The following is a 27726-nucleotide window of genomic DNA, read 5'->3' as shown; positions in this document are numbered from 1 at the left end:
TATTCTGTGCTGTTGCAGCCATTATTTTGTTGAATTACTTGTATGCTTTGGGTCATTGTCCTGTTGCATCATCCATCCTCTTCGGAGCTTCAGTTGGCGGAGAGATGGTCGTACGTTTTCCTGCAAAATGTCTTGATAAACTCTGGACTTCATTTTCCCATCAATGACAACAATCCGTCCAGGTCCTGAGGCAGCAAAGCAGCCCCAAACCATGATGCTCGCTCCGCCATGTTTTACAGTGGGGATGAGGTTTTGATGTTGGTGTGCTGTGCCTTTTTTTCTCCACACATAGTGTTGTGTGTTCTTCCCAAACAACTCAATCTTGGTTTCATCTGTCCACAGTATATTTTGCCAGTAGTGCTGTGGAACATCCAGGTGCCCTTTTGCAAACTTCAAACGTGCTGCAATATTCTTTTTGGACAGCAATGGCTTCCTCCGTGGTGTCCTCCCATGTACTCCATTCTTGTTTAATGTTTTCCTTATTGTAGATATGTCAACAAAAATGTTAGCCTGTGCCAGAGATTTCTGTAGGTCTTTAGCTGACACTCTGGGATTCTTCTTTACCTCATGAAGCATTCTGCGCTGTGCTCTTGCAGTCATTTTTACAGGACGACCACGCCTAGGAAGAGTAGCAACAGTGCTAAACTTTCTCCATTTGTAGACAGTCTGTCTTACCGTGGACACATGAACATCAAGGCTTTTGGAGATACTTTTGTAACCCTTTCCAGCCTCATGCAAGTCAACAATTCTTGATCGTAGGTCTTCTAAGAGCTCTTTTCTGCGAGGCATGGTTCACATCAGACAGTGCTTCTTGAAACCAGTAAACCCAAAACAGGTGTGTTTTTTAAGGGCAGGACAGCTGTCAGCAACACATCCAATATCATCACACTGATTGGAGTCAAGGTTGGCTCACTCCTGGCTCCAATTAGCTCTGGAAGAAGTCATTAAGCTAGGGCCTCACATACTTTTTCCTCCCTGCACTGTGAGTGTTTACATGTTATGTGCAATTAAACCATGGCAACATCTAATGTTTGTGTAGTATTATGTTCAGCAGACTGTGTTCTTCTATTGTTGTGACTTAGATGACGTTCAGAGCACATTTTATGCCCATTTCATGCAAAACTCCACGTAATCCCAAGGGGTTCACATACTTTTTCTTGCAACTGTACCCTTATCTGCAGCTGCTATTCAAGGTTATATTCTGCAGAGTTTAAAAAGACTTTTCACTGTATAGAAAGTGAAAGACGAAAAATATGCATTGTGACGTAATCATTGGTATATACGCTTGTAAGAAGTAGATACAAGTCACTCGGCTTTGCAGGCATGAGCCTGGCTGGGTCACTCAGCGCTGTTTTAATAAATAACTTGTTTTCCTCAAGTCCGTGTCTGGAGTTCCCTGGTTTTCCAAAAATGCTCCTATACCTGGACAAAATGAGCACTTAAAGTGGTAGTAAACTCAGGGGGAAAAAGAAAAAAAAACAACTTTTCCTCCTGTAAGGCAATGTGCAAATGCATCGCAGACTAGCACATTATGTGAAACTGCTTCCCCTCCGCTCTATAGCAGAAATACTGCTACAGTGCGGAAGAGGTGCGCAAAATCACATATATATACGTGATTTTGCAGTTCCCGGTAGGGGGGCATGCACCTCTACCCACGTCGCCCTTCGCGGCCTCGGCTGTCAATCACTGGGTCCTGGCCGGTGACTGCTCGCCGGAACCTGGTGATTGCGGAGTATCTCCAACAGGAGAGATACATATCTAAACCATACAGATCTTTCCCCTGTTGGCTCCTGCACACTGCTTTGTATGGCACTGTGTGCTTGCAGTGAAAACACAAGACACTGCACACATAGTAAAACAGCACACAGTTAACCGTTTGATTGCCCCAGATGTTAACCCCTACCTGCCCAGTGCCAATAGTACAGTGTCAGTGCTTTTTATTAGCACTGATCACTGTATTGGTGTCACTGGGGACGTCAGTGACACCAAATCAGTTCCCCCCAGTGTCAGAATGTCCTACTATGGTATAAGTCGATCGCCACCATTACTAGTAAAAAAAAAAAAAAATTCCAGTATCTATACTACCATTTGTAAACGCTATAACTTTCACATAAACCAATTAGTTTACATGTATTGGAATTTTTTCTTAGCAAAATATATTTAAGACAAAATTTGATTTTCTTAAAAAGATTTTTACTGGACATGTAAATTCAAAATTGTCACTCTTTTTTTGTTTATAGCGCAAAAAATAAAAAACCGCACAGGCGATCAAATACCACCAAAAGAAAGCTTATTTAAAAAAAAAGTACATAAATTTCATTTGGGTGCAGCCTTGCATGACCGCGCAATTGTCAAAGTAACGCAGCACCGTAATGCAAAAAATGGCCTGGTCGGGAAAGGGGATAAATCCCCTGGAGGGCAAGAGGTTAAATCAAAGCCCTCCAGCAGCGTGCCGTCACCGCTGACAAGGCTTCCACCTTCACATGGTCTTCCGTCCAGGTTCGCAGGCTCTGCATGCGCTCTGGAGTCACTATTTGCAGCATGGGTATGCTGTTACTTCAGAGCGCATGGTCGGTGACATTACCAGCTGCTTCATACTTAAATATCTCTTACACTGTGCACGTTTAAGAAACATATACAGTACCTACAGGCAAGCTAAAAAGTAAACAAAAGCATTTACTGCCACTTTAACCCATGCATTGTGAGCACACTGCCTTGAAAATAAAACTTTTGTGCAGAGTCCTGCTTTAGGCCACAAAGTCACAGTATTTACAGCTCTCCCCATGGATCCCATCAGGCTGGGCTGAGAACAGCCTGTGCCACACGACAAGTTCGTCAGGCTTTGCTATCGGAAGTGAGGAAACTTGCGCGTATACACCTGCATCCTCGGGAGCGCGCACGTAGGGCTGTACTTGCGTGCTCTTTCCATGCAGTAAGTCTCGCGGTACGTCCTGCTAGGTGTAATCCTGGGCCGCGGCTGTACTGTGGGCTGAAAGCTGGTGTGTGAGGATTAGGAGACGGCGGCGATAAATAGGTGAGCGGACAGGCCACAGTGGTGGAGCTTCCTTACTAGAGGTGTCTCTGCTGCCTGCATGGCTTTCTGGTGGGGTTTCTTTTCTTCACGTATCATCGTCGCCATTTTATGAGCAGGGTATTCCCGCCGCATACGGGCCTGGGGCGCTTCTCAAGCCTGCATCCAGTGTAGTGAGGTGGTAATGTTACTGAGGGAAGGGGGGCGCTTTCTTATAGGGGTTTCAAGGTTGGGGAATGGGACCTGACCTAGCCACTGGTAGTTTTTTTTTTACGTCTTAGCTTTGCTCTATACGGGCCTATATGAAAGGCCTCACTTGACCGAACACAGCAAAATCTATCTGTGCTTCCATTTTAAAGTCACATGTGGGTTCGATGTGCTGCTAATCTAGTGCAGTACATACTGTCACTAAATATTCCCAGTTTTGCAATTATTATTATACAGGATTTATATAGTGCCAACAGTTTGTGCAGAGCTTTACAATGTGAGGGCAAACAGTACAATTGAATACAGGAGGAATCAGAGGGCCTATATAAACTATAGAAAATCTAGGTATGTGCAGATTTGGGAACCTACTTGGTGTGTGGGAAGTCCTGCTGAAATATGTTTATGCTGGGGCAGTGCATTGTTGTTTTGCAATGAGTTCAATGCCCAGCTGATCTGTAAACAAAGCAGGAGAGTCTACATTACCAGGTAACTAGCCTGGCTTTTAGGCTCCATGCACACAAGGGGCTTAAAAAAAACACTGAATAAGAAATGCTGATATTAACATTTTTTGCCGGCATGTTTCAGTTTTGTTGCCCCAAAGCCCCTCCCCCCCCCATGATGAGGGCATGTGGCCTGATATGGGTTGGGGCGGAGATGTGCTTTTTTTTACTCCTCCCCTTTACTGCCTTGCTGGCCTGCATGCTCAGACAAGGGCCTTGTATGGCTTTTTTTACCACGCTGTTTTCAAATCTGACAGTATGGGGAAAATTCTTCCCGTACTATCTGTCAGGGGAAAGGGGGGGGGGGGCGCCTGCAGCTATGGGAACATGTAACGTTTCCAAACGTGAACTTATCCTTTAAGCTGTGCAAGGCGGAACTCCCCTAATTCATGTCTGCTTGTACATTTTAGGGTGGATTATTGAGCTTTGTGATTGGGGCTTTTCAGGGATGTCGGATTCCTATTGCCCGAAGCCCGGGACATGTAGTTCCGGGTGCCGGGCAGGTAGTTTCTTTCTACCTCTAGTCCTGCTGCGTGCAAGCAACAGGGCCCACCTGTCAGGTGAAGCAATTAGCGGCAGCGCTGCCGCTGCTTGCTTCATACAGTGCCAGCCTCTCCGTGTCCGCGGCGTGAGGTCTCCCGTGCTCCGCTTGCCCATCTGCGGGCCTGGCTCGCCGTCGGCTAGAGGGGAGGGAGAAGAGTGGACAAGTCCGCTCCCCCCCCCCCCCTTCTTGTGCTGACACGGAAGTGACGTTACGATGTCATTTCCGGTTCCCCACTGAGAGATTTTAATGCAGTCCCCCAGGAAAGAATGTAATATGGTGCGATGTGCACCACATTACATTCAGGGGAGCAGAGGGGAGACATCCAGGGTCTTTTAGACATTAAATGTCTCAAAGAGAACGTGTCACCAAAAATCATCACATAGGGGACTTTGCCCCCTATGTGATGAAAATAATTTTTTTTTTAATTGTAAAAAATGAAAGTTACACCCAAGCACATACCATCCCCCCCAAAAAATATTGAGGCCTCCACCCCTACATATACACATGTACAAACGTAAAAGCACACACTGGGGCTCCTACGAATGAAACTGTCGATTGCGATACACGTTCTATATCGCCGCACACGCCAGAATGAGAGCAATAATTCTAGTACCAGACCTCTGTAATACTAAACTGGTGACCTATAAGGAGCTTTAAAAGTGTCAACCTATAAAAAATATAGGGTACTGAATTTTGTCGCCATTTCACAAGCGCGCACAAATTTAAGGCTTGACAAGTTCTATATTTATTTGCTGCAACCTCTTCTTTTATATTTTACCAAAAAAAGGAAATTTATTGCTTTTTTTTGTACCCTAAAATTAACTTTCTTATATTTTTTTACTGACATTTTGCGGTATTATCGTGGCAAAAAAAATTGGAACTACCACTATTTTATTCTCTAGGGTCTCTGCTTTCAGAAAACATATCATGTTAGGGGGTTTTATGTAATCTTCAGGCCCAAAATGATTTTTTTCAACTGTGTGCAAAAACGGCTCTGGCAGCGAAAGGGATAAAGTATAAGCACTGACCTACCCTTTCCTGATGAGCAGCCAATCGGTGCTGATTACACTGCAAGGTCTCTCCCTTCCCTGCTAGTCAACGGTTGAGGTGCTGGAGGCGGGGAGGAGGAGATAAACAAAGTAATGTTAAAAATATTACACGTTTAAGTCGCCATAAAGCCTCTTTTGTTTTTAAAAGCCCCAGACATTTCTAAAATCACCTCCGATTTAAATATGGTTTTGCTTAAATTTTTTATCTGGACAAGTAGATTATCATGAGGGGCAAGTAGATTGGGGCCCTGATTTAGTCCCTGGGCAAGTCGTTTTTTCAAAAATTTCCACATCCCTGCTTTTTTTTTTTTTATTTAAAATCAAAGGGGCTGAAGAGATAAAGGAAAATGGTAAACGAAGTCAAGAGTGATCAGGGTGGCTGATGTGACTGTTCTCCCTCGGTGGTCCCCGGGCTAATGCTTTTTATGGGAGCATGGGACTGGCAAAGCTTTCTCTCAGGATGGCGAGCAGGAGGAATATTTTTCTTAAAATTCTGTTTCTTGCTTGTTGTAGCAGAAATCAATAATTTGCAAAAATATTAGAGGTTTATATGCATTATTTATTTTAGTGTTATATTATTGAAAATATAGATTTCCCCAGTCACCTTCCAGGACAGCGATGTTGGGAGGTAATTGCTTTCTCCCTCTACAGGAAATGCTACAGAACAGTAAAAATTCTCCTCCCACCCCCTTTTCCCTCAGCTTAGATTGTGTTACCTACTGTTAATCAGCATGTATGTCTTCCCAAGGACTGGATGGCTTGTAGGTCTGAGATCTGGGTGTCTCGCTGTGGTTGCAGTCTGTTCTACACCTTCTTTTCCTGGCTTAGTTTGGGCTAGTGGGTAGCAATTATCTCTTGCCTTCCTCTGTAGCAGGTCTGCTGGTAAAAAATCTGCCCCAAAGCTGCTGCATCTGGCTCTTCCAGCAGTTGTTCAAGCATAATAGCATTAGAAGCACAATAGGATTGTGGCTATTGTAAAGCCAGTTTATCGTCCTAAAGCCATTTTTGTAAAGACTGCATTAAAAAGTTGTCTGCATGTTAAAATTTCTACCTTGATGAAAGATTTCATAGACTCCTCAAAATCCAAGATGGCTTCCACCTTTTCAGTTTTTCAAAGCTGTTTTCAGATTACTTACCTGCTACATCTAAATCTGGGCTGTCTGGTACCATGCTGCCTTTGTGTAGGGATTCCCAGTATTCTGCAGAGCGAAGGAGGAAGTGATGTTTGCTTTCGGATAGTTCATTGGAAGAAGGGGAGGTTGCAGATGATAGGGGAAGATTCTCAACCTTTCAGACATCTTGTTCTCTTTAGACAAATTGGACGATTTACCACAAAAGAGATTCCTAAGCCTCCCAAATTGCTTTCAGTCCAGGATAAGATATACAAGGGACTGCAGAATTAGCAGTTTGCCTTTAGTTATACTTTGACCTCCCTAGCGGTATGATTCTTTCCGATTTTTGGTGCTGAAAGCAGTGCCATTATTTTGCATGGAAATATGTAGTTTTTTTTATTGTAGGCTGTAATTTTTAGGAATAACTCACTGAAATCTGTCTGAACAAGATTCTAAATCATACATTTAATTCAATAATATACCGTATTTTTCGCTCCATAAGACGCACCTGACCATAAGACGCACCTAGGTTTTAGAGGCGAAAAACAAGAAAAAAAAATATTCTGAACCAATTGACTGCAGACATAGTACAGGGGATGACCAGAAACTGCGGACATAGTACAGGAGATGACCAGAGACTGCGGACATAGTACAGGAGATGACCAGAGACTGCGGACATAGTACAGGAGATGACCAGAGACTGCGGACATAGTACAGGAGATGACCAGAGACTGCGGACATAGTACAGGAGATGACCAGAGACTGCGGACACAGTACAGGAGATGACCAGAGACTGCGGACACAGTACAGGAGATGACCAGAGACTGCGGACACAGTACAGGAGATGACCAGAGACTGCGGACACAGTACAGGAGATGACCAGAGACTGCGGACACAGTACAGGAGATGACCAGAGACTGCGGACACAGTACAGGAGATGACCAGAGACTGCGGACACAGTACAGGAGATGACCAGAGACTGCGGACACAGTACAGGAGATGACCAGAGACTGCGGACACAGTACAGGAGATGACCAGAGACTGCGGACACAGTACAGGAGATGACCAGAGACTGCGGACACAGTACAGGAGATGACCAGAGACTGCGGACACAGTACAGGAGATGACCAGAGACTGCGGACACAGTACAGGAGATGACCAGAGACTGCGGACACAGTACAGGAGATGACCAGAGACTGCGGACACAGTACAGGAGATGACCAGAGACTGCGGACACAGTACAGGAGATGACCAGAGACTGCGGACACAGTACAGGAGATGACCAGAGACTGCGGACACAGTACAGGAGATGACCAGAGACTGCGGACACAGTACAGGAGATGACCAGAGACTGCGGACACAGTACAGGGAAAATACCAGGGACACAGTACAGATGACCAGAGACTGCAGACAGTGCAGGGAATGACCAGAGACTGCTGACCTTTGGGGAGGGAGGGGGAGCGGGTACCTGAATTTGACAGGTACCCGCTCCCACTTCCGCGGAGTTGTCCTTCCTTCTTCTTCCCGCGCCGGCTTCTGTGACAGCCGAGTGCCCACTGCGCATGCGCGAGAAGCGCTGCGCTTTGTGAATGGCCCGGCGCCTTCTGGGACCTATCGTGTCCCAGAATACACTGGACCATTCACAAAGCGCAGCGCATGCGCAGTGGGCACCCGGCTCTCACAGAAGCCAGCGCGGGAAGACTGTGCAGCGCTGGAGCGAGGAACAGGTAAGGCCCTGCAGGAGAGAACAGCTGAGCGGCCGGCCCGGTATTCTGACTTGGTGGCGGCAGAAATACCGGACCGGCCGCTTTATATTCGCTCCATAAGACGCACTGACATTTTCCCCCCTTTTTTTGGGGGAAAAAAGTGCGTCTTATGGAGCGAAAAATACGGTAATCAAACCAAAAACACTGAAATTTGAAATAGAGCGCCAAGTTCGCACATCACTGAGCAAAGTCGCAAAATTGTTTTCAGTGTCTGATGACAAATTTCTCCATGAATCATTATCACTCAATTCTGCAAGTGGTTCTGATTTACTATCGCTGTTCTCTAGCTGATCTAAACCTACTTTTGACCTAAAGGGACACTTTTTGGACGCCATGGACTTTTCTACGTTTCCAGGCAGAAAGAACAATCAAAATGCAGACAGGGGACAGGACAAAGCACTAGGGACAAAATGTATGTGAAATGGGTTGAAACAGCAATGTTTTACTATGTAGAATCGTTTTGAAAAAAATTAAATTTTTTTAAATTTTCAAATTTCCCGCCGCCGGCGGCGCCCATACGTCTCGACGTCACGGAGACCGGAACACAGGAGCCGGATGCCGGCATCAGACGGAGGAGATGGCCGGGGACGCTGCAGGGGACACATTGCGGGAGCCAAGGACAAGGTAAGTGCTGCAGGGACTCCCTATGCAGCGCCGCATGGTAAGCCCGAGTGTAGCTCGGGGTTACCGCTTTTGGTACTGACATTTTACCCCGAGCTACACTCGGGAATACCGCTAGGGAGGTTAAATGCCCAAAGTATGACACAGCCTTATCACAGGTTTCAAAAAAAGTGGAGTTCTCCTTTGAAGATTCTGGGAAAGTTTCTCTTACAAGGGAAATGGATTCTTGGGGGCTTGTTGCCCTGTTCCAGGTTTGAAATTTCAAACAGCTATTGGGTCTCTTCCCTGAGTTCTGCAGTACAAGTGTGGACATTCTGATTGCACATTGGTGGTCCAGGAGGATGTGGTTTTTCATACCTTTTACAGTATGCCGTTTTGACTGACCAGACCAGAGCAAAATTTTATGCCAAGCTTCAGAAAGTGCTTTTTTTGCCACATGGTGCAAAAGGTGTTTCCTTTTGGTCAGGTCTGATTATCTTGGACTTCCTTCAAAATGAGGTAGAACAGAAATGTGTGCTTTAAGTACCAAGTACCTTTCAAGTTTAGAGTTCTGCAGTATTTGTTCTTGACCTGAAACTGAGAGAGGACCCATTATGCCAGATAATGTGCCACTCCTCTTTAGCAAAAGAATGCCCCCCCCAATTATTTTGTCATTAGAGAATTGACTTCAATTCAATTCTGACATTTATGATGGCTTTTTTTCTGGCTGTACTACTAGGAAAGTTTGGAACTTGCAAAGTTTGTCTAAAGAACCAGATTTTACCATTTTGGTAGATTTTTTTTTTTATAGCAGATTTTTTGTATTTACTAAAGGTGGGTCTATAATCCATAGGTCTAAAGAAACCTTTATGTTGATCCCAAGGATCTAGTCCTTTGCTGGTCCTTTTAAGCAGACTGAAATAGGAGTTACAGGTTTCCAAAGTGACAATTGCTAGATGAATTAGGCATTCAATTTTATTCGTTTAATTAATAGAAGGTTCACAATTTCCTTAATTAAAAGTACAATTCGCACAATATTTGACACTTTGGGCTGAGAAAGTGGGAGCTTAAGTGGAACTAGAGCTGCAACTAATGATTATTTTCATAATTAATCAGATAAAAACCTCAGTGTGGTGCATAGCTTAGTTAATATGTAAAGTTTAAAAATAAGAGAATTTATTCTTGAATATCTATATGCAATGGTAAATACAAATACTCAGCTGTCTGTCTAGTGAACAAACTATTAATCCACTCTAAGAATAACAGACGGAAGAGATACAGCAGGTAAAAGAAGTATTGGACACTTCACCATTTTTCTCAGTAAATATATATCTAAAGGTGCTATTGACATGAAATTTTCACGTCACGTGCTCCTTGGCTCTTGGATAACTCTTTTGATTCTTTTCATTCCTCTGTCAGAAATCTTGCGAGAAGCACCTGGTCAGTTTATGGTGAAATGTCTTTCTACTTCCATTTATGGCCCCAACAGTGCTTACTGGAACATTCAGAAGTTTAGAAATCCTTCTGTAAATGCAGTCAGTATGTTTTGCAACAATAAGGTTGTAAAGGTCTTGAGAGAGCTCTTTGCTTTTACCCATCTAGATGTTTCTTGTGTGACACCTTGGTAATGAGACACCTTTTTTGTATGCCATCATTTGAGACTGAACCAGCTGATACTAATTTGCACTGAGAAGGGGCTTTCCATTTCTTTTTTGCACCTCATTTTCTTCATGTGTTCAATACTTGTTTCGGTTTTTGTATGTATGGATTGCATGGGTTGTTACCGACGTGTTGAACATGTCATGTCAATAGCACCTTTAGACTAATTGATTGTGAAAATAGTTAACTATTTTCATAATTATGTCTATTAGTTGTTTCAGTCCTAAGTGTAACAGATCTGCATAGTGGATATTTGGTCTAATCCAGATACCTTCATCTAGCACTGTAGGGGGGAGATATTTTCGCAACAAAACCTAGTGTTTGGCAGCAAAGGTTCTGCAGGTCGTGACCCTGCCCTAATTTCGGCTTGTGGTTTTGTTTTTTTAATATTGGGTTGCTGTCCTGAAAAACAATTGGGGAAATTCCCTGTATGACTTACCAGTAGCCAGAAAACTGGAAAGCTATCAGCTTCTTAATTATATGGGAAAATATATCCTCGGCTTTGGGAAAATATATACCGTATTTTTCGCTCCATAAGATGCACCCCCCCCAAAAATGGGGGGTAAAATGTCTGTGCGTCTTATGGAGAGGCTGGCGCGGTATTTCCGCCACTGCCGTGTTAGAATACTGGGCCAGCCACTTGGCTCTTCTTTGCAGCAGAACCTGCTCCTCACCGTCTTCTCTCCCTGGTGCCGGCATCTTTAGTGTGGGCACCCGGCTGTGACAGCTTGCGGTTTCACAGCCGGGTACCCACTGCGCATGCGTGAGAAGTGCTGTGCTTTTGTGAATGGTCCGGCAGTCTTCTGGGACCTGTCACATGTCCCAGAAGACGGGGAGGGAGGACATCTCCGCAGGAGCGGGTACCTGTCAAATTCGGGTACCTGCTCCCCCCCCCCCCCTTTCTGCTCCCCAAAGGTCTGCAGTCTCTGGTCATCTCCTCTACTATGCCCGCGGTCTCTGGTCATCTCCTCTACTATGCCCGCAGTCTCTGGTCATCTCCTCTACTATGTCCGCGGTCTCTGGTCATCTCCTCTACTATGTCCGCGGTCTCTGGTCATCTCCTCTACTATGTCCGCGGTCTCTGGTCATCTCCTCTACTATGTCCGCGGTCTCTGGTCATCTCCTCTACTATGTCCGCGGTCTCTGGTCATCTCCTCTACTATGTCCGCGGTCTCTGGTCATCTCCTCTACTATGTCCGCGGTCTCTGGTCATCTCCTCTACTATGTCCATAGTCTCTGGTCATCTCCTGTACTATGTCCGTAGTCTCTGGTCATCTCCTCTACTATGCCCGCGGTCTCTGGTCCAGGATATTTTTTTTCTTGTTTTCCTCCTCTAAAACCTAGGTGCGTCTTATGGTCAGGTACGTCTTATGGAGCAAAAAATATGGTAGATTTCAGGGTATTTTGTTAGAAAACAAATAAAGGGCCTTGGTGCAAAAAATGCATTGGCAGGCATTTTCAGTTTGTAGTTTTTATCTCGCCCTCCCCAATAAATGAAAATCACTGATTCAGAATTGCAACATTGAGGCCTCTTCAGCGTAATGAAATTTGCTGAGAAGCATTTTGCCTACTCTAGTGGATGCCAAACATCACATATGGCAGGCCTAGCCAAATATCACCCAGAACTAGGAGCCAACTTTAACCGCCTCCAGCCCGCCATATAAGGTAATGACAGGCGCAAGGCGGTTCTCTCGTTCTGGGAGGACGTCATATGACATCCTCCCACTCTAACTGTGCGGCGATCGGTGGTTCACTGTGTCCTTGGGACACAGCGGATCACCGATCAATGGGAAGAGCCGATGACGTTGACTCTGTCATATGATCAGCTGTGTCCAGTCACAGCTGATCGCATGTGACAGCTCGTGAGGAGAGCTGGTAATCAACATTACTCAGAGGGGACATGTACAGTGATCATCAGAGCACTGATGATCAGTGCTGCCTGTCAGTGTCACATCAATGCCACATTAGTGCCCATCTGAGCTGCCTTTCAGTGCCCATTAGCGATGCCTGACAATGCCCATCAGTGCCTCCTCATCAGTGCCCATCACTGCAACCTCATTAGCGCACATCGGTGAAGGAGAAAAATCACTTATTTACAAAATTTTATAACCGAAACTAAAACTTTTTTTTTTTTTTTTAATTTTTCAGTTTTTGGTTTGTTTAGGAAAAAATAAAAAACCCAGAGGTGATTAAATACCACGAAAAGAAAGCTCTATCTGTCTCAAAAAAAAGATAAAAATTTCATATGGGTACAGTGTTGCATGACCGCGCAATTGTCATTCAAAGTGCGACAGCACTGAAAGCTGAAAATTGGCCTGGGCAAGAAGGGTGTGAACGTGCCCGGTAGGCAAGTGGTTAAAAACCTAGGAGCCAGCACTATACAACCTGCATATGACTATAAAGGTTGGTAATGGAAAGATACATGGTTAAGCAAAAGTTAAAGTAATTGTAAAGTATCACTTTTTTAAAAAGAAAAATGGTTAAATAAATGGTTAAATGGTTTTGCACAGAGCAGCCCAAATCCTTTTCTGGGGTCCCCCCATTATTGCTCCTGGCTTCCCCAATATCAAGCTAAACCACCATCGTGCAGGCTTACTCTCAAGCCGGTTCTGCTCCATTCTCACTGACTGACAGCAGTGGGAGCCAATGGTCTGTTTCTGAGCCAGCGAGGAGGGAGATGGCTAAGAGGGCCTCTGCCCTCCTGCACATTGCTGGATTGAGATGGGAATTGGTTAAGTATTTGTCAGTGGGAGTGTGGGGTGGGGGATTAAAAGCATGCTGAAAGTCCTTTTTTTTTTTTTTTTTTATCTTAATGCATAGAATGCATCGAGATAAAAAACCTTTTGCCTTAGAACCACTTTAAAAGGAAACTACTTGTTCTGTTGAAATTTTGAACAAACTTTATTTTAACAATTTAAAGGGCAAAACTTTTTTTTGTTTTCGAATAGTGTGCAGAGGCCTTAGAACTAGTTATCGGCCTCTGAAAATTATTGCGTGAAAATATGGTTATCAGGGTGTTGCCGAATTTTCGCTTTCGGTCCAGAATTTTAATTTTTGTGCACCTTTTAATTAGAACACCTGTCAGTTATTTATTGCTGTCTGTGCTTCCTTTTAGAGAGATTATCCTTCTCTATTTGTCCTCTTTACCTTCATCATTGAAAGTGAGAGTCCCAAAAATTGGGTTGTCCCCAGAACAGGAATAGAGGGGATATCTTATAGGTTTAGGGACGTGGGGACCGTAATGGATTCCCTTAATTTGCTGGGATTTCTTCTCACTTCCTGTTTTGGCTATGGAACAGGAAGTGAATGTAAATTTCCCCAATAGGACACAGATGGCAAAAACAAAAAACTGACGGACTATAACTCTTCCTTGTTCTATCCAAAATGGGGAAAAAAAAGGCTTTCCTATAGTTCTACTTTAACATTAATATTCCAGTAGAACAACATTAAACCATAAATAATAAACAGTGCCAAAGGTTCCCATCGCGTATCTGCATTGCGGTAGCTGTGCCACTCTCAAAATAGCAGTAAAGACAAGTGGCTTGAGAGGGAGGAGGGAACATTTTGAGCATAGGATTCTTCTCAATGTGCTGATAAAGCTGTTGCTGGTGGAGAGGCAGGCACTGTGGCTTTTGTCAGGTAAAGGTGGCACTGTGAGAGAACACAACTGGTGACTTGTTTGACATCTGCAGTTGCGCAAGACAAACTGAGCTAGGTTCACTCATAATGGCAGGCCTTGGCTAAGTTTGTCTTGCACAACATTGGCTTGTGAAAGTCTAATTAGCAGCTATGTTCTCACACAGTGCCGGATTTACCCAATGATCTCCCTGGCATTTCAGCGCCTACTTCCCACCAGCAGTAGCTCTCAAGGCTGCCATGAACAATTGTAATACAACTTCCTTTTGTGGTGGATGGTCAGAATGATCTACCTCATCTGACCATGAAATTCAAAGCATTGTTGGAACCTGTAGTACTGGCACTATGATTGATGCACAAGGCAGAAAGGTCAGGCATAGCTGGCACTTCGTCAGTTCTTGTTATAGGTGCAGCTCTTGATTTTAATCCCTGCAGCACCAGAAAATAACTGCTGCTAGGGTATCCGAAGCAAAGGATTTCTACTTTAAACCGCAACCACCGGCACATGGAACACATTTTGTTGCTGGCCAGGTGTGTTACAGGATTCCAACCATGTGCTCTGGACAATGAATAGCATCCCACCAAATGGGCAGGGCTTTGTTCCACTGCCAATCAGCCGGCTAGTCTTCAGGTAGTGTCCTGCAGAGCAAGCACTAATTGTCATCCTCCTTGGTGCCAAGACTGCTTTTCAGATCTTTACTCAGGCTACTGACAATGGAGGTGAGGTTGGGTCGAGAGCCATGTGGAGAAATTGGAGCTTGTAGTTGCCATTTTTTTCTGGTTTTGCACATCTAACCCCACAGGATGCCCCAGTTGTCAGTTTTTAGGGAATTATCCTGGCTGACATATGGTATGAGGGAGGTCTCCTGTCGGTCAAGTAGACATGCACATTTCACTTACATGAACTTATGGGCTGATTATGATATGCAGAACAGTGGAACTGGTGTTTACTGCTTGCTTCAGCTGTCCAACATTCTTGATATCAGTGTGTGACAAGTAGGCAAAAGAAAATGTTTTTGTGCAAGCAGTGTAAGAAATAGATTGCTTATTCAGCTATCTTACATACTGGGTTCAAATATAATGAATTACCATTAGAAATTTTCAACACCATGTTGACATTGTTGTCCTGGAATTCACAGAGCATTATTTTAAATTTCAATAGTCATTTTGAGTTTAAGAAATTCATTTTCTGTGCTGCTGGTTAGTTAAGCCACAGCAGCTGTGAGTTGGTGACTGGGACATTTTTGTATTGATGCTTAACAGTTGTTGATGGAATCCATTTGTTCAGGATATCTCTGCAGTTTGTTTTATGCAGTGACCATCTTGAAACTTTCATTCATGCCTATTCATGAAATCTGATATGGCTTACTTGAGTGATTTGCAGTAGTTTCTCCCTGTGTACGGTGAAAACGTGTTAATGTTTGAAGATGCATGTGATATTTGTCAGGAGTATTATGATGGTTTGTCAGTAACTGCTTGGCATTTCAATATTATAGAGTCTTTAAAACGTGATAATGCATGCACACCCAAACAAATTTTAAATCATATTTTTTAAATGTTCTAAGTTATTTTAACGCTAATCAGTCACCACAAAACAATCGTTCTATCACACTACATAATTGTATTCTCTGAAAAACAAATTGTATTATCTGTCCTACCACCTGTGCTTCAGATCTTTGCTCTCTTGGAAAGCCAAGCTGGCTGAAGAATTAACATTGAAACACTAACCCTTCTCTGGGGTTCCCCCTAGTTTGTCACCAAAAGCCTAGGCATTTGCTGAAGTGATCTCTGCTGGAAATGTAGGATCAGATCAACAGCTGCCCTATTCTCTTCAGCAGAGATTGTGACAATAAAGGAATGTGTAACTTTCAAGGTAGTATCTCTGTTTGGAGGTTCCTATTTAGCTATGGTTTTACTGCTATGGTGTCAAACATTTTTTTTGGATGTTAGGAATTCCCTGTTAGTAGAAGGGAACTACAGTACTTAGTTTGTGTTTTGCTGGAGAGAGGGCTATACATGTGGTGGGGCCTCATACTGTCATATTAAAGCACATGTCGACCTTATATATAAGGGGACATTCCAGAACACAGCACTTACCAGTAGTAGTGAAGAAAGCAGCACATTGTTATACATCAGCACTTTATATAGCACATGGTCACTAATTTTATATGTGCACTAATATTAAAACATTAGATACTAATAACACATTTTGATGTTTTTTAAAGAACATTTTTTTTTTCTGGTGGGTTTTTTTTTTATTTTAATTTATTTTATCATATTATTTTATCATATTTCACATGTGCACTCTGGTATATTGCACATTAAATGATCTGTTATTGTATAGTATTAGCACATTTTGACATTATTTCAGTGACATTTAAAGTATAACTAAAGGCAAACATGATTTTTTTTTTTTTTTTCTTTTTCGGATAGAGGTGGAGAGTTATAATCACAAACTGGAGCTGAACAGTACTTCAACAGCGCTTGTTGAAAGCACTACAAATGCTTTGTCAAAGCTTGCTGTTCACAGGCCTTCTATACAAGCCAAAGCCTTTAGATTTTTTTGCACTCCCTAAGAGGTAAAGCAGACAGGTTGAGTATGTGTATATGTATGTAAGATCAATTAAAAAAAGGGGAAAAAATAATAAATATATATATATATATATATATATATATACAGTGAAAGAAATAAGTATTTGATCCCCTGCTGATTTTGAATGTTTGCACACTCACAAAGAAATGATCAGTCTACAAATCGAATGGTAGGTGTATTGGAACACTGAGAGACAGTAGAGCAACAAAAAATTCAAAAGAAATGCATGTCTAATTATGCACTGATTTGCATGTTCATGAGGGAAATAAGAATTTGATCCCCTATTCAGCAGGGTTTATGGCTACCAGGTGTCTTTTTCATACAGGTAACAAGCTGAGATTTGAAGCCGTCTCTTAAAGGGAGTGCTGCCAATCTCATTTTGTTACCTGTATAAAAGACACCTGTCCACATGAGCAATCAAACAATCATATTCCAAACTCTCCACCATGGCAAAGACCAAAGAGATGTCCAAGGATGTCAGAGACAAGATTGTAGACCTACACAAGGCTGGATTGGGCTACCAAACTATCGCCAAGCAGCTTGATGAGAAGGTGACAATAGTTGGTGCAATCATTCGCAAATGGAAGAAACACACAACAACTCTGTCTCCCTAGGTCTGGTGCACCATGCAATATCTCACCTCGTGGAGTGTCAATGATCATGAGAACAGTAAGGAATCCTCTCAGAACTACACGTGAGGATCTTGTCAATGATCTCCAGGCAGTTGGGACCACAGTCACCAAGAAAACAATTGGTAACACACTACACCAACAAGGATTGAAATCCTGCAGTGCCCGCAAGGTCCCTCTGCTCAAAAAAGCACATGTCCAGTGTCACGGTCGCCCGATCGCAACCCTCAACATGCGACAATTGCACGACCGCGATCAACAATACGTCACGCCCACGGCAGACCCCAGACCTTCTCACCAAACTCGTGACCAAAGGACCGGTCGATCTAGAATCGCGGTGTGACGAGCGTAACAATGCCACACTCAGCTGCGCCCTGCACAACGATTGTCCAGCTAATGGAACGCAATCGACGCACCGGCAGCCTGAATGCGCTTGTTACTGGGTCGGGTTAATTACGCAACTAACCCTTCATTGCCAACACCCCTTTTTGCACAGAGAAAGGGGAAACTCTCTTTATCAAATATACACTGTAATGGTTGAAAAGTCGCCTCTCCAATACGGTCACTGCAGGCCGATTGGGCAGAGGATTAAACAAACACAGTAGCGTCTCTTCAAAAGGCAGGAATTCGTGAATTGCAAGTAAGCGCTTAGAAACAGTTTAACACTTAAAGAGAGAGATTTATTACTAAAAGAGTCAAACAGGTACAATAAAATATTTAAAAAGAAAATGTAACTATATATATATATATATATATATATATATATATAAAAAATAGGAAACGGCACAGCAAAGAGATAACAGGAAGAAGTTAACAGGTTAAGTTACTTGCCATGTTAAGTCTTGAGGTAGCAGATCCAAGTTGCAGAGCGGAAAGGGTCTTTGATCTCCTGCTGTTACAATGTTAAAATTAGGAGATCTCTTTTGCTTAACTTTTTAGGCCTGTTACCTGAGTTTTTAAAAAGTCCCCCAGCAGGGGGGGATCCTCGGATGGGCTCTGCATTAAAACTGACAGCTTCATAATCCATGATATGAAACATAGGTGACAGCTGACCTGGCTGGTAGGGTTTATGAGGTTCCAACTTCTTTCAAGTCCAGGAAAAGAACTTTCTTATCTTGGTTAGGAGGTGTGAGTTTACACGGGCCTTAGACAGAGAGGCTCTGCCTCCATGGGGGGGCTTTGTAGTTCTGGGCCCCCTGCTGCTCCAGCCTGCCAGCAACTTTTAACACTTACACATCTGTCCCTGTGCCTCTCAGGAAGGGAGGGGGTAGGGAATAAAGGATTGAGGAATACTTCTAATAAAAAAAGGGGAACTCCGTGTCCATCTCTGAGCAAGTTTGCTACATCCAGACCCGTCTGAAGTTTGTCACTGAACATCTGAATGATGCAGAGGAGGACTGGTTGAAAGTTTTGTGGTCAGATTAGACCAAAATCGAGCTCTTTGGCATCAACTCAACTCGCCGTGTTTGGAGGAGGAGGAATGCTGCCTATGACCTCAAGAATACCACCCCAACTGTCAAACATGGTGGTGGAAACTGTAAATTCCTGGGTGAGAACCTTCTTCCCTCAGCCAGTGCATTGAAAATGGGTCGTGGATGGGTGTTCCAGCATGACAATGACCCAAAACACATGGCCAAGGCAACAAAGGAGCGGCTCAAGAAGAAGCACACTAAGGTCTTGGAGTGGCCTAGCCAGTCTCCAGACCTTAATCCGATTGAAAATCTGCGGAGGGAGCTGAAAGTTCGAGTTGCCAAATGTCAGCCACCAAACCTTTAAAGACTTGGAGAGGATCTGCCAAGAGGAGTGGGCCAAAGTCCCTCCTGAGATGTGTGCAAACCTGGTAGCCAACTACAGGAAACGTCTGACCTCTGTTATTGCCAACAAGCACTAAGTAATGTTTTGTGAAGGGGATTAAATGCTTATTTCCCTCAAGAACATGCAAATCCGTGCATAATTTGTTAGACATACGTTTCTTTTGAATTTTTTGTTGCTCTTCCATCTCTGTTACAATACACCTACCATTCTATTTGTAGACTGATCATTTCTTTGTGAGTGGGCAAACATTCAAAATCAGCAGGGGATCAAATACTTATTTCCTTCACTGTGTGTGTGTGTGTGTGTAGGTATGTGTGTGCGTATGTATGTGTGTGTGTGTATATATATATATGTGTGTGTGTGTGTGTATATATATATATATATATATATATATATATATATATATATATATATATATATATATATATATATATATTATACACACACTGTGTGTGTGTATATATACATACATACGTGTGTGTGTGTGTATACACGCCTACCAAGCGGCCATACAAAAAAAAAAAAAAGCATTGGTCGGTTAATTTTTTTTTTTTTAAACTAATGCTGTACATTGTAGAGGAGAGATGTAGGATCTTATTGACCCCATATCTCTCCATAAAGAGGACCTGTCACTAATTCTACAGAAAGGGATGCATGAATTCCCTGTAATAGGAATAAAAGTGTAAAAAAATAAAGTTTAAAGTGCCACTGTCCCCCTGTGCTCGCACGTAGTTGTGAAGGCATATGTAAGCCACGCCCACATATGTAAACTGCGTTCAAACCACAAGTGAGGTATCACCACGAACATCCAAGCAAGAGCAATAATTCTAGCACTAGCCCTCCTCTGTAACTTTACGGTGGTAACCTGTAGGAATTTTTAAAACGTTACCCATGAGCGTGCGCAATTTTAAAGCATGACATGTTGGGTATCTATTGCTCGGCATAACATCATCTTTCGTATTTTACAAAAAAATTGGAATATATTGTGGTTTTTTTTATCATTAAAGTATATTTTTTTTCAAAAAAATATACATTAGTTTTTAAAAACTGTCCATTTCGGTTTCTGGCCAAGTGCATCCTGAATTTTCGGTTTCGGCACCAGAATTTTCATTTAGATACACCAAATGAAATTGCTTTTTTATTTTTTTGCTTTTTTTTTTGTTCATTGCTTTTTTTTTTTTTTGTGCCCTAAAATTAACTTTTTAATGAAATTTTGTGGTAATATGTGACATAACAAATTGGAACTACCACTACTTTATTCTCTAGGGTCTCTGCTTTTAGAAAATATATCATGTTTGGGGGTTTTATGTAATCTTAAGGCCTAAAATGATTTTCTAAACAAGCAAAAGACGCAAAAGGGATAAAGGATAAGCCTGACAAGCACCCAATCGGTGCTCCTTACACTGTAAAGTCTCTCCCCTCCCTGTTAGTCCCCGAGTGAGGTGCTGGAGAGAGGCAGTGCAATGTTAAAATTATTACACGTTTATGTCGCCTTAAAGCCCCTTGTTTTTAAAAGCCCCAGACATTCCTAAAATCACATCCAATTTAAATAGGGTTTTGGTTAAAAAAAATTGTCATGAGGAACAAGTAGATTGGGACACTGATTTAGTCCCTGGACAAGTAGTTTTTTTTTTTAAAAATGTCCACACCCCTGCACTTGCCAACTTCATTCTTTTCCTGTATATTGTTTCAGGCAATATTGAAACCAGCAACAGCCAACCAACTAGTATTTCAGGTCAACAGTGGCGAGCAGTGTTTTCCTATGTAACAGACTTCCTTTACAAACCAGAGCAGAATGCAACTAGTCGGCTTACAGCTGCTCCAGCTTAAGCTGAGCAGACCCTAGTAGTTTTCGAACGAAGTTTCTTAGTAGGTTCGTTGAAAATTTTTGTTTGTTTTTTACATTCAAATTGGGATGAATGTACTTTACCAAACGAAAACCATGTACACTGTTAGAAATTTGTTCAAGAAATTTTCCATCCTGCTCCTTCTAATTTTTCTTTTCTCGCCACCTTGAAGGGAGATCTTGCACATGCATAGACATAGATATGCATAGTTCACTGGCAGAGCCCTTTTTGAAGTGCCTGATCTTGCACTGGTTCTCAATTCAAGATAGCAAAGCTGGAGAAGCGCAGTGTAGGGGGGGGAATGTTGCCTTAAAGCAGTGTTTCTCAACTCCAGTCCTCATGGACCCCCAACAGGTCATGTTTTCAGTATTTCCCTCAGATGAAACAGCTGTGGTAATTACTAAGGCAGTGAAACTGATCAAATCACCTGTGCAAAATAATGGAAATCCTGAAAACATGACCTGTTGGGGGTCCATGAGGACTGGAGGTGAGAAACACTGCCTTAAAGCAAGACTACGCTAGACTCCATGGAGTAGTATGTTGCATGAGTGTTTTTTTTTTTTTTTTCATAACAGGGAAATTTTTTTAGGGATATATAATTTCGCTTTTGACATGTTGGGTCTTTAACCTCCTCGGCGGTATGATTCTTTCCGATTTTTTTTGTGCTGAAAGCGGTACCATTTTTTTGCATGGAAATATGTAATTTTTTATTGTAGGCTGTAATTTTTAGGAATAACTCACTGAAATCTGTACGAACAAGAGTCTATTAAACATCCCGGCACAAACCTTTTTTTTTTTGTCCGCACCAGAATATGATGGCATGTGTGTTTACACCCGTACGATCCGATTCTTAAAATCCTACCACGTTTTGAGAGCCAATTTCGGGGTGTATTCACATATACACCCGCAGCGGTTTGCATGAATGGGGTGCAATTTTTGATCAGTGTGAACCGGCACTAACAGGCATAGACAGACAGTAATAAACATTCAAATGAATGGCAAACATGGCCCTGGGAAAACTGTGTAGGTGTGAACCAGGCCAGGTAAGATTTGCTGTATTGTAGCTTCATGGGGGTTGCAATTTCCCAAAGAACACGTGTTTTCCTTTCTTTTTAAAAAAGCAATAGCTGATATCTGGGTGATGCATGTTCTCTGACCTGGAAGGAAGAAAAAAAAAAAAAGTTGGTGACCCTAATTATTTTTTCATTTTTTATATTTTAATCCTTGTATTTTTTCAGATGCACACCATTGGTTACCCGCAATCCTACAGTTGTATCCTCTAAGGCTTATTTCATCCAAGGTAATGTTTTGGCCTTAAATAGTCTGTTTTGAAATCTTACAGTAATATTTATTTATTTCAGGTACTTATATAGCGCGGTCAGTTTTACGCAGCTCTTTACATATATATTGTACATTCATATCAGTCCCTAACCCTCAAGGGGTGTACAATCTAAGGTCCCTAACTCACATTCATACATACACATACTAGGGCCAATTTAGACAGGAACCAATTCACCTACCAGCATGTCTTTGGAGTGTGGGAGGAAACCGGAGTACCCGGAGGAAACCCACGCAGGCACAGGGAGAACATGCAAACTCCAGGCAGGTGGTGCCGTGGTGGGGATTCGAACCAACGACCCTAGTACTGCCAGGCGGAAGTGCTAACCATTTAGCCACTGTGCTGCCCATAGAATTAAATAATTAAAATAATAGAATTAAAAGCACTTGCAATTACTCAGAGTTGGACACAGGCTCTTTAATCATTACGACTGGGTTATATAATCCACCATTTATATAACCCCTCCCACTCACAGCTAGCTATAGGATAATAAATGGTTTCATATGATCGCTATCCTTAAATGACAGGTTTATGACATGATCAGTCATATTTTCCATATCAATGCCAAAATTTAGTTATTTCTGCCAGGGTGTGCAAACGTTTGAGCACAACTGTAGATATGCTTTAATCAACTTGTTTACAGTTGACAAACTATAAATGGGCATGTACCACTATTTGGCAGTTTTACAATAAGAGATGTCCTCTTTTCAGATGCATCCAAACTGTATTGTTTCCTCAATTGTAATCAAAGCCTTATTTTGAACTGTAAATTTGCTTCTGTCATGGTTTAAAGTGATTCTAATGGATATATATCATTGCCCTCTGCCATTTAGAGGCAGTCTTGTATTCTGTGAATATAAAGCTTCTTCTGATTGGCTGGCTGGGGCAGAGGCGGACTGATGACATCACGATCTCAAAGCCGCCTCTGAATGCATGGTTGCGGGTGTAACAGGAAGTCTCTGCACACATACAATACACATTGCTGACTTCCAGCAGCTCTGTTGCAAAGTAGGGGTGCACCGATTGGCGGCTAAAAATAGTGTTATTGACATTTTGCCAATAGGGAAAACATTGCTGATAATGGCTGCCGAAAATGTGAAAATATTTTTACCTGCTAGGATGCGTTTATAGGTCATGTGATTTAAAAAATGCATCAAAACGCAACACGTGCGGTTTTTCAATGCATTTCAGGCCTGGTTCCCACCAATGCAGATTGCATTTGGTCCCTTCCGCAGTGCGTTTTGTCCCGCAAAGTATTTTGTGTGTTTGACGCTTTTTTGATGCGTTTTAATTTTTTTGGGCCAATTGGTTGCTGGGCAGATTAAAAACGCAAAACCTGGATAAAAAAGATTGTTCTTAGCTGAACGCAGGATCCCTGAAGAGAGAGGTTTTCAGAGATCGCTTAAAAATAGGCGATAGTCTGATAGATTGAGGTAGAGTGTTCCAGAGGATGGGGCAGGCTCTGGAGAAGTCCTGGAGACGAGCATGGGAGGAGGAGACAAGGGAGCTAGAGTGCAGGAGGTCCTACGAGGAGCAGAGTGGACGGTTTGGGTGATAATTGGAGACAAGATTGGTGATGTAATTGGGGGCAGAGTTATAAATGGTTTTATATATTAATGTATTATTATCGCTGTACATCTGTCAGTTGTGTTTGGCATCAGCCTTTGACTTTTACCTTCCTACTGCAGTTTTAGACTGTAGATCAGTAATTATTTTGCCAAATGTTTGTAATCGCATAGAGTGGTCTTCTTAAGGGGGAATTTGTTTTATCCTGGATGTTTCCAAACATGGGTGTGACACATTTAGGGTCCATGCACACTGGCTTAAAAAAAGCCAGTTCCCTTGGCAGAAAAAGACACTCATTTTGAGCAGTTTTTGTACTAGCATTTGGGCGCATTTAGCATTTTGTTTTTTCTTTCCTGTCAGAAAACTCAAACGCAAAACAGAGAAGCTTGTTTTCTGTCTTGAAATGCTGAGCTTAAAATTTGCCTCTAAATATCCTAATGTTCATGGACACATAGAATAACATTGAGCTGCTTCTACAGGCAAAATGCAAAACTTCTCTAGAAGCATTGTTTTTTAAGCCAGCTTGCATGGAGCCTAAAATAACAGATGCTGTTTTGTTCTAGATGTGACCAGTATATACTGAACAGTGAGGAAAGACTCCTCCCCCTTGACAGAAAACTCCAAAATTAAAAAAAAAAAAACAATCTCTCGCTCCCTCTCTCCCGCTCCCCCTCCCTCTCTCCCGCTCCCCCTCCCTCTCTCCCGCTCCCCCTCCCTCTCTCCCGCTCCCCCTCCCTCTCTCCCGCTCCCCCTCCCTCTCTCCCGCTCCCCCTCCCTCTCTCCCGCTCCCCCTCCCTCTCTCCCGCTCCCCCTCCCTCTCTCCCGCTCCCCCTCCCTCTCTCCCGCTCCCCCTCCCTCCCCCTCTCCCCCCTCTCCCGCTCCCCCTCCCTCCCCCTCTCCCCCCTCTCCCTCCCTCCCCCTCTCCCTCCCCCTCTCCCTCCCTCCCCCTCTCCCCCTCTCCCTCCCTCCCCCTCTCCCCCCTCTCCCTCCCTCCCCCTCTCCCTCCCTCCCCCTCTCCCTCCCTCCCCCTCTCCCCCCTCTCCCTCCCTCCCCCTCTCCCTCCCTCCCGCTCTCCCCCCTCCCCCTCTCCCTCCCTCCCGCTCTCCCCCCTCCCCCTCTCCCTCCCTCCCGCTCTCCCCCCTCCCCCTCTCCCCCCCTCCCGCTCTCCCCCCTCCCCCTCTCCCTCCCTCCCGCTCTCCCCCCTCCCCCTCTCCCTCCCTCCCGCTCTCCCCCCTCCCCCTCTCCCTCCCTCCCGCTCTCCCCCCTCCCCCTCTCCCCCCTCTCTCCCTCCCCCTCCCTCTCTCCCCCCCTCCCTCTCTCCCCCTCACTCTCTCCCCCTCCCTCTCTCCCCCTCCCTCTCTCCCCCTCCCTCCCCCTCCCTCTCTCCCTCCCCCTCCCTCTCTCCCTCCCCCTCCCTCTCTCCCTCCCCCTCCCTCTCCCCCTCTCTCTCTCCCCCTCCCCCCCCCCCCCCTCCTCTCTCCCCCTCCTCTCTCCCCCTCCTCTCTCCCCCTCCTCTCTCCCCCTCCTCTCTCCCCCTCCTCTCTCCCCCTCCCCCCCCCCCCCCCAGTGTCATTGCCTTGCAGCTGCTCCCCCTCTCCTCTCCTTTTTGCTTAACACTGACTCGCTGAGTCATGTGTGTTGATTGGCTGGCAGGCTAGCAATCCGCACACAACATGGCACAGCCAATCAACACACAGTATCCAAGTGTAGAGCTTCCTCTGCTGATGTAATTACACACATCAGAGAGGAATATCGGCCCATCCCACTGGAGTCCCTCTTCTTGGGGGGGGGAAAGTGAGAGAGAAAACTACATAACAGCACAGAAGCTGTGCTTAAAAAGGTGTTTAGCGATACTATAACAAAAAAAATATGTAATGTTAAATTTATATTTTAATATATTTTTACTGTATGATTAATTGTTTACTGATTCGAGATAATAGGCAATAGTAACTCATGTCAATATGGACCAAAATCTGAGGAATGTTTCCAACACCTTGTTGAATCAATGCCACAAAGAATTAAGGCAGTTCTGAAGGCAAAGGAGGTCCGACCCAGTACTAGCAAGGTGTACCTAATAATTAAGTGGCCAGTGAGTGTACATCCCCAGTGACCCTGTGAAGCAACCTTTGTATTCTGGCTACAATAGTTACAGGAGACTTTGTTCTAATTTATTACTAGTGATAGTTGACTGGCTGATCAGTATTTGAGAGACAGACCTAGAGCAAGCATGCAGATTAGCAAGTGAAAATAAAGTTGGTACTACTGATCTGCATGTCCGTGACCGAAAAACTACTGTTACCATCGGGTTAGCTGAGAAGTGGTGCTCAAAGTGTTACTAAAGTTAAAAAAAAAAAAAAAGTGGTATTGCACAGAGCATCCCTGATCCTCCTCTTCTCCCCGACTGACGCTCCTGTCTCCTGTTCATGTGTGTTCCCATAGCAAGCCATTTGCTGTATTGGCACAGTGTCTGCATGCTCTCGAGCTGTATGTCTATGCGCTTGATTGACAGCAGGAGCACAGAGGAAAAGAGAACAGATGCTGCCATGCACAGTGCTGGATCTATGCTCTCCTCTCTTCTCCTTCACGCAGGGAAATAGAAAATGTTTTTTTACCTTTTTAATGCAAGGAATGCTTTAGGGTACAAAAAACATTTTTAGCTTTAGTATCACTTTAAGGTCAGTAATAAAGACCTTCTTTACCTTCTCACTTACAGATTTTGTTTAATGTAAATTGAATGAACAATTCTGATTGTAACACAGCTGCAATATTTGCTGGATAGCATTAGCAGCCTATTAAATTGAGTTTTTACTATTGTTATCTAGTTGGTTAGCTCTGTGTTGTATCTAAACTCTCCACATCACGTGATTGGTCGTTTGGGAAAACCCAGTATTTGGTGGAATTATTCATATGTTTACTTGAACTTTGAAAAATGAAACTGTGTGTACAGCCACTTTTTAATTTGAAGTCATGTCATCTATCAAATATAGTAATGGGATTTCTAAGCATAGAGAAATGATACCGAAAATAGCAGTTAGATTGTGCACATATCCCTGTTAAGCTGACTTTGCGTAGATTTTGTGTGTTTATGTGTGACATTTAGCCGTCATCATGCTTATATAGCCTTTAGCCATGTGCATAAATTGCTGAACTTCAAGTCTGTCTACTTCCAACCCCTAGAACACACACTTTTTTCTCTTTAAAACAGATGTGGGTGTTGCCCCAATTCTCTACATTCTCGCATGAATTCTCTATATAGGCACTACCTGGCATAGGCTGTGACTCCTGGTATGGGTCATCTGATGATCTGAAGTGTATAGAGGAGGGGTATAGTTATGACGTGCAGAGGGGCACTTAGCTTTTACACGTATTGTGATTTTTTTTATTTTTTTTTTTTAAGCAAAGACGTAGCAGAATACATTTTGGCCTAAAATTGTGACTAAATTAGATTTTTTTAATTTTTTTTACTGGACATGTTTAATAGCAAAAAGTCAAAAATATATATTTTTTTTCTCAGACCTGTCGGTCTTTTTTTATAGCGCAAAAAGTAAATGCACGGGCGATCAAATATCACCAAAAGAGCTCAATTCATGGGGGAAAAAAATAGCGTAAAATTTATTTGGGTGAAGCGTTGCATGACCACTCAATTGTCAGTTAAAATAACGCAGCGCTGTAACACAAAAAATGGCTGGGTCAGGAATGGGGGGGGGGGGTTAAATCCTCAGGAGAGCAAGTGGTTAAACAGTCTGCTAGTACAGAAAAATACTTTGATGTACCACAATATAGTACTGCTTCTAACTTCCTCCTTGACATAACAGTGCACCCTTGGCTATGAG

General features: G+C 43.3%; 1 protein-coding gene across 3 annotated transcripts in view; it reads left to right on the top strand.

Annotated features, from left to right (window-relative positions):
- Positions 1 to 2887: 2887 nt before the first annotated feature.
- THRAP3 (thyroid hormone receptor associated protein 3) overlaps positions 2888 to 27726 on the top strand; it is a 75159-nt gene continuing 50320 nt past the window's right edge. The window contains exons 1-2 of one of the 3 annotated variants that reach the window (XM_089689641.1): positions 2888 to 3034; positions 22227 to 22288. The gene's annotated coding sequence lies outside the window, so the exon portion shown is untranslated. The remainder of the gene's footprint in view (positions 3035 to 22226; positions 22289 to 27726) is intronic. The other 2 variants (XM_089689637.1, XM_089689638.1) reach the window with 2 other exon arrangements.

This window comes from Staurois parvus, unplaced genomic scaffold (genome assembly GCF_062004578.1).
Source record: "Staurois parvus isolate SC_StPar_1 unplaced genomic scaffold, SC_StPar_1.0 ptg000488l, whole genome shotgun sequence".
NCBI classification, from domain to species: Eukaryota; Metazoa; Chordata; class Amphibia; order Anura; family Ranidae; genus Staurois; species Staurois parvus.
This window is presented reverse-complemented; position numbering and strand designations above follow the sequence as displayed.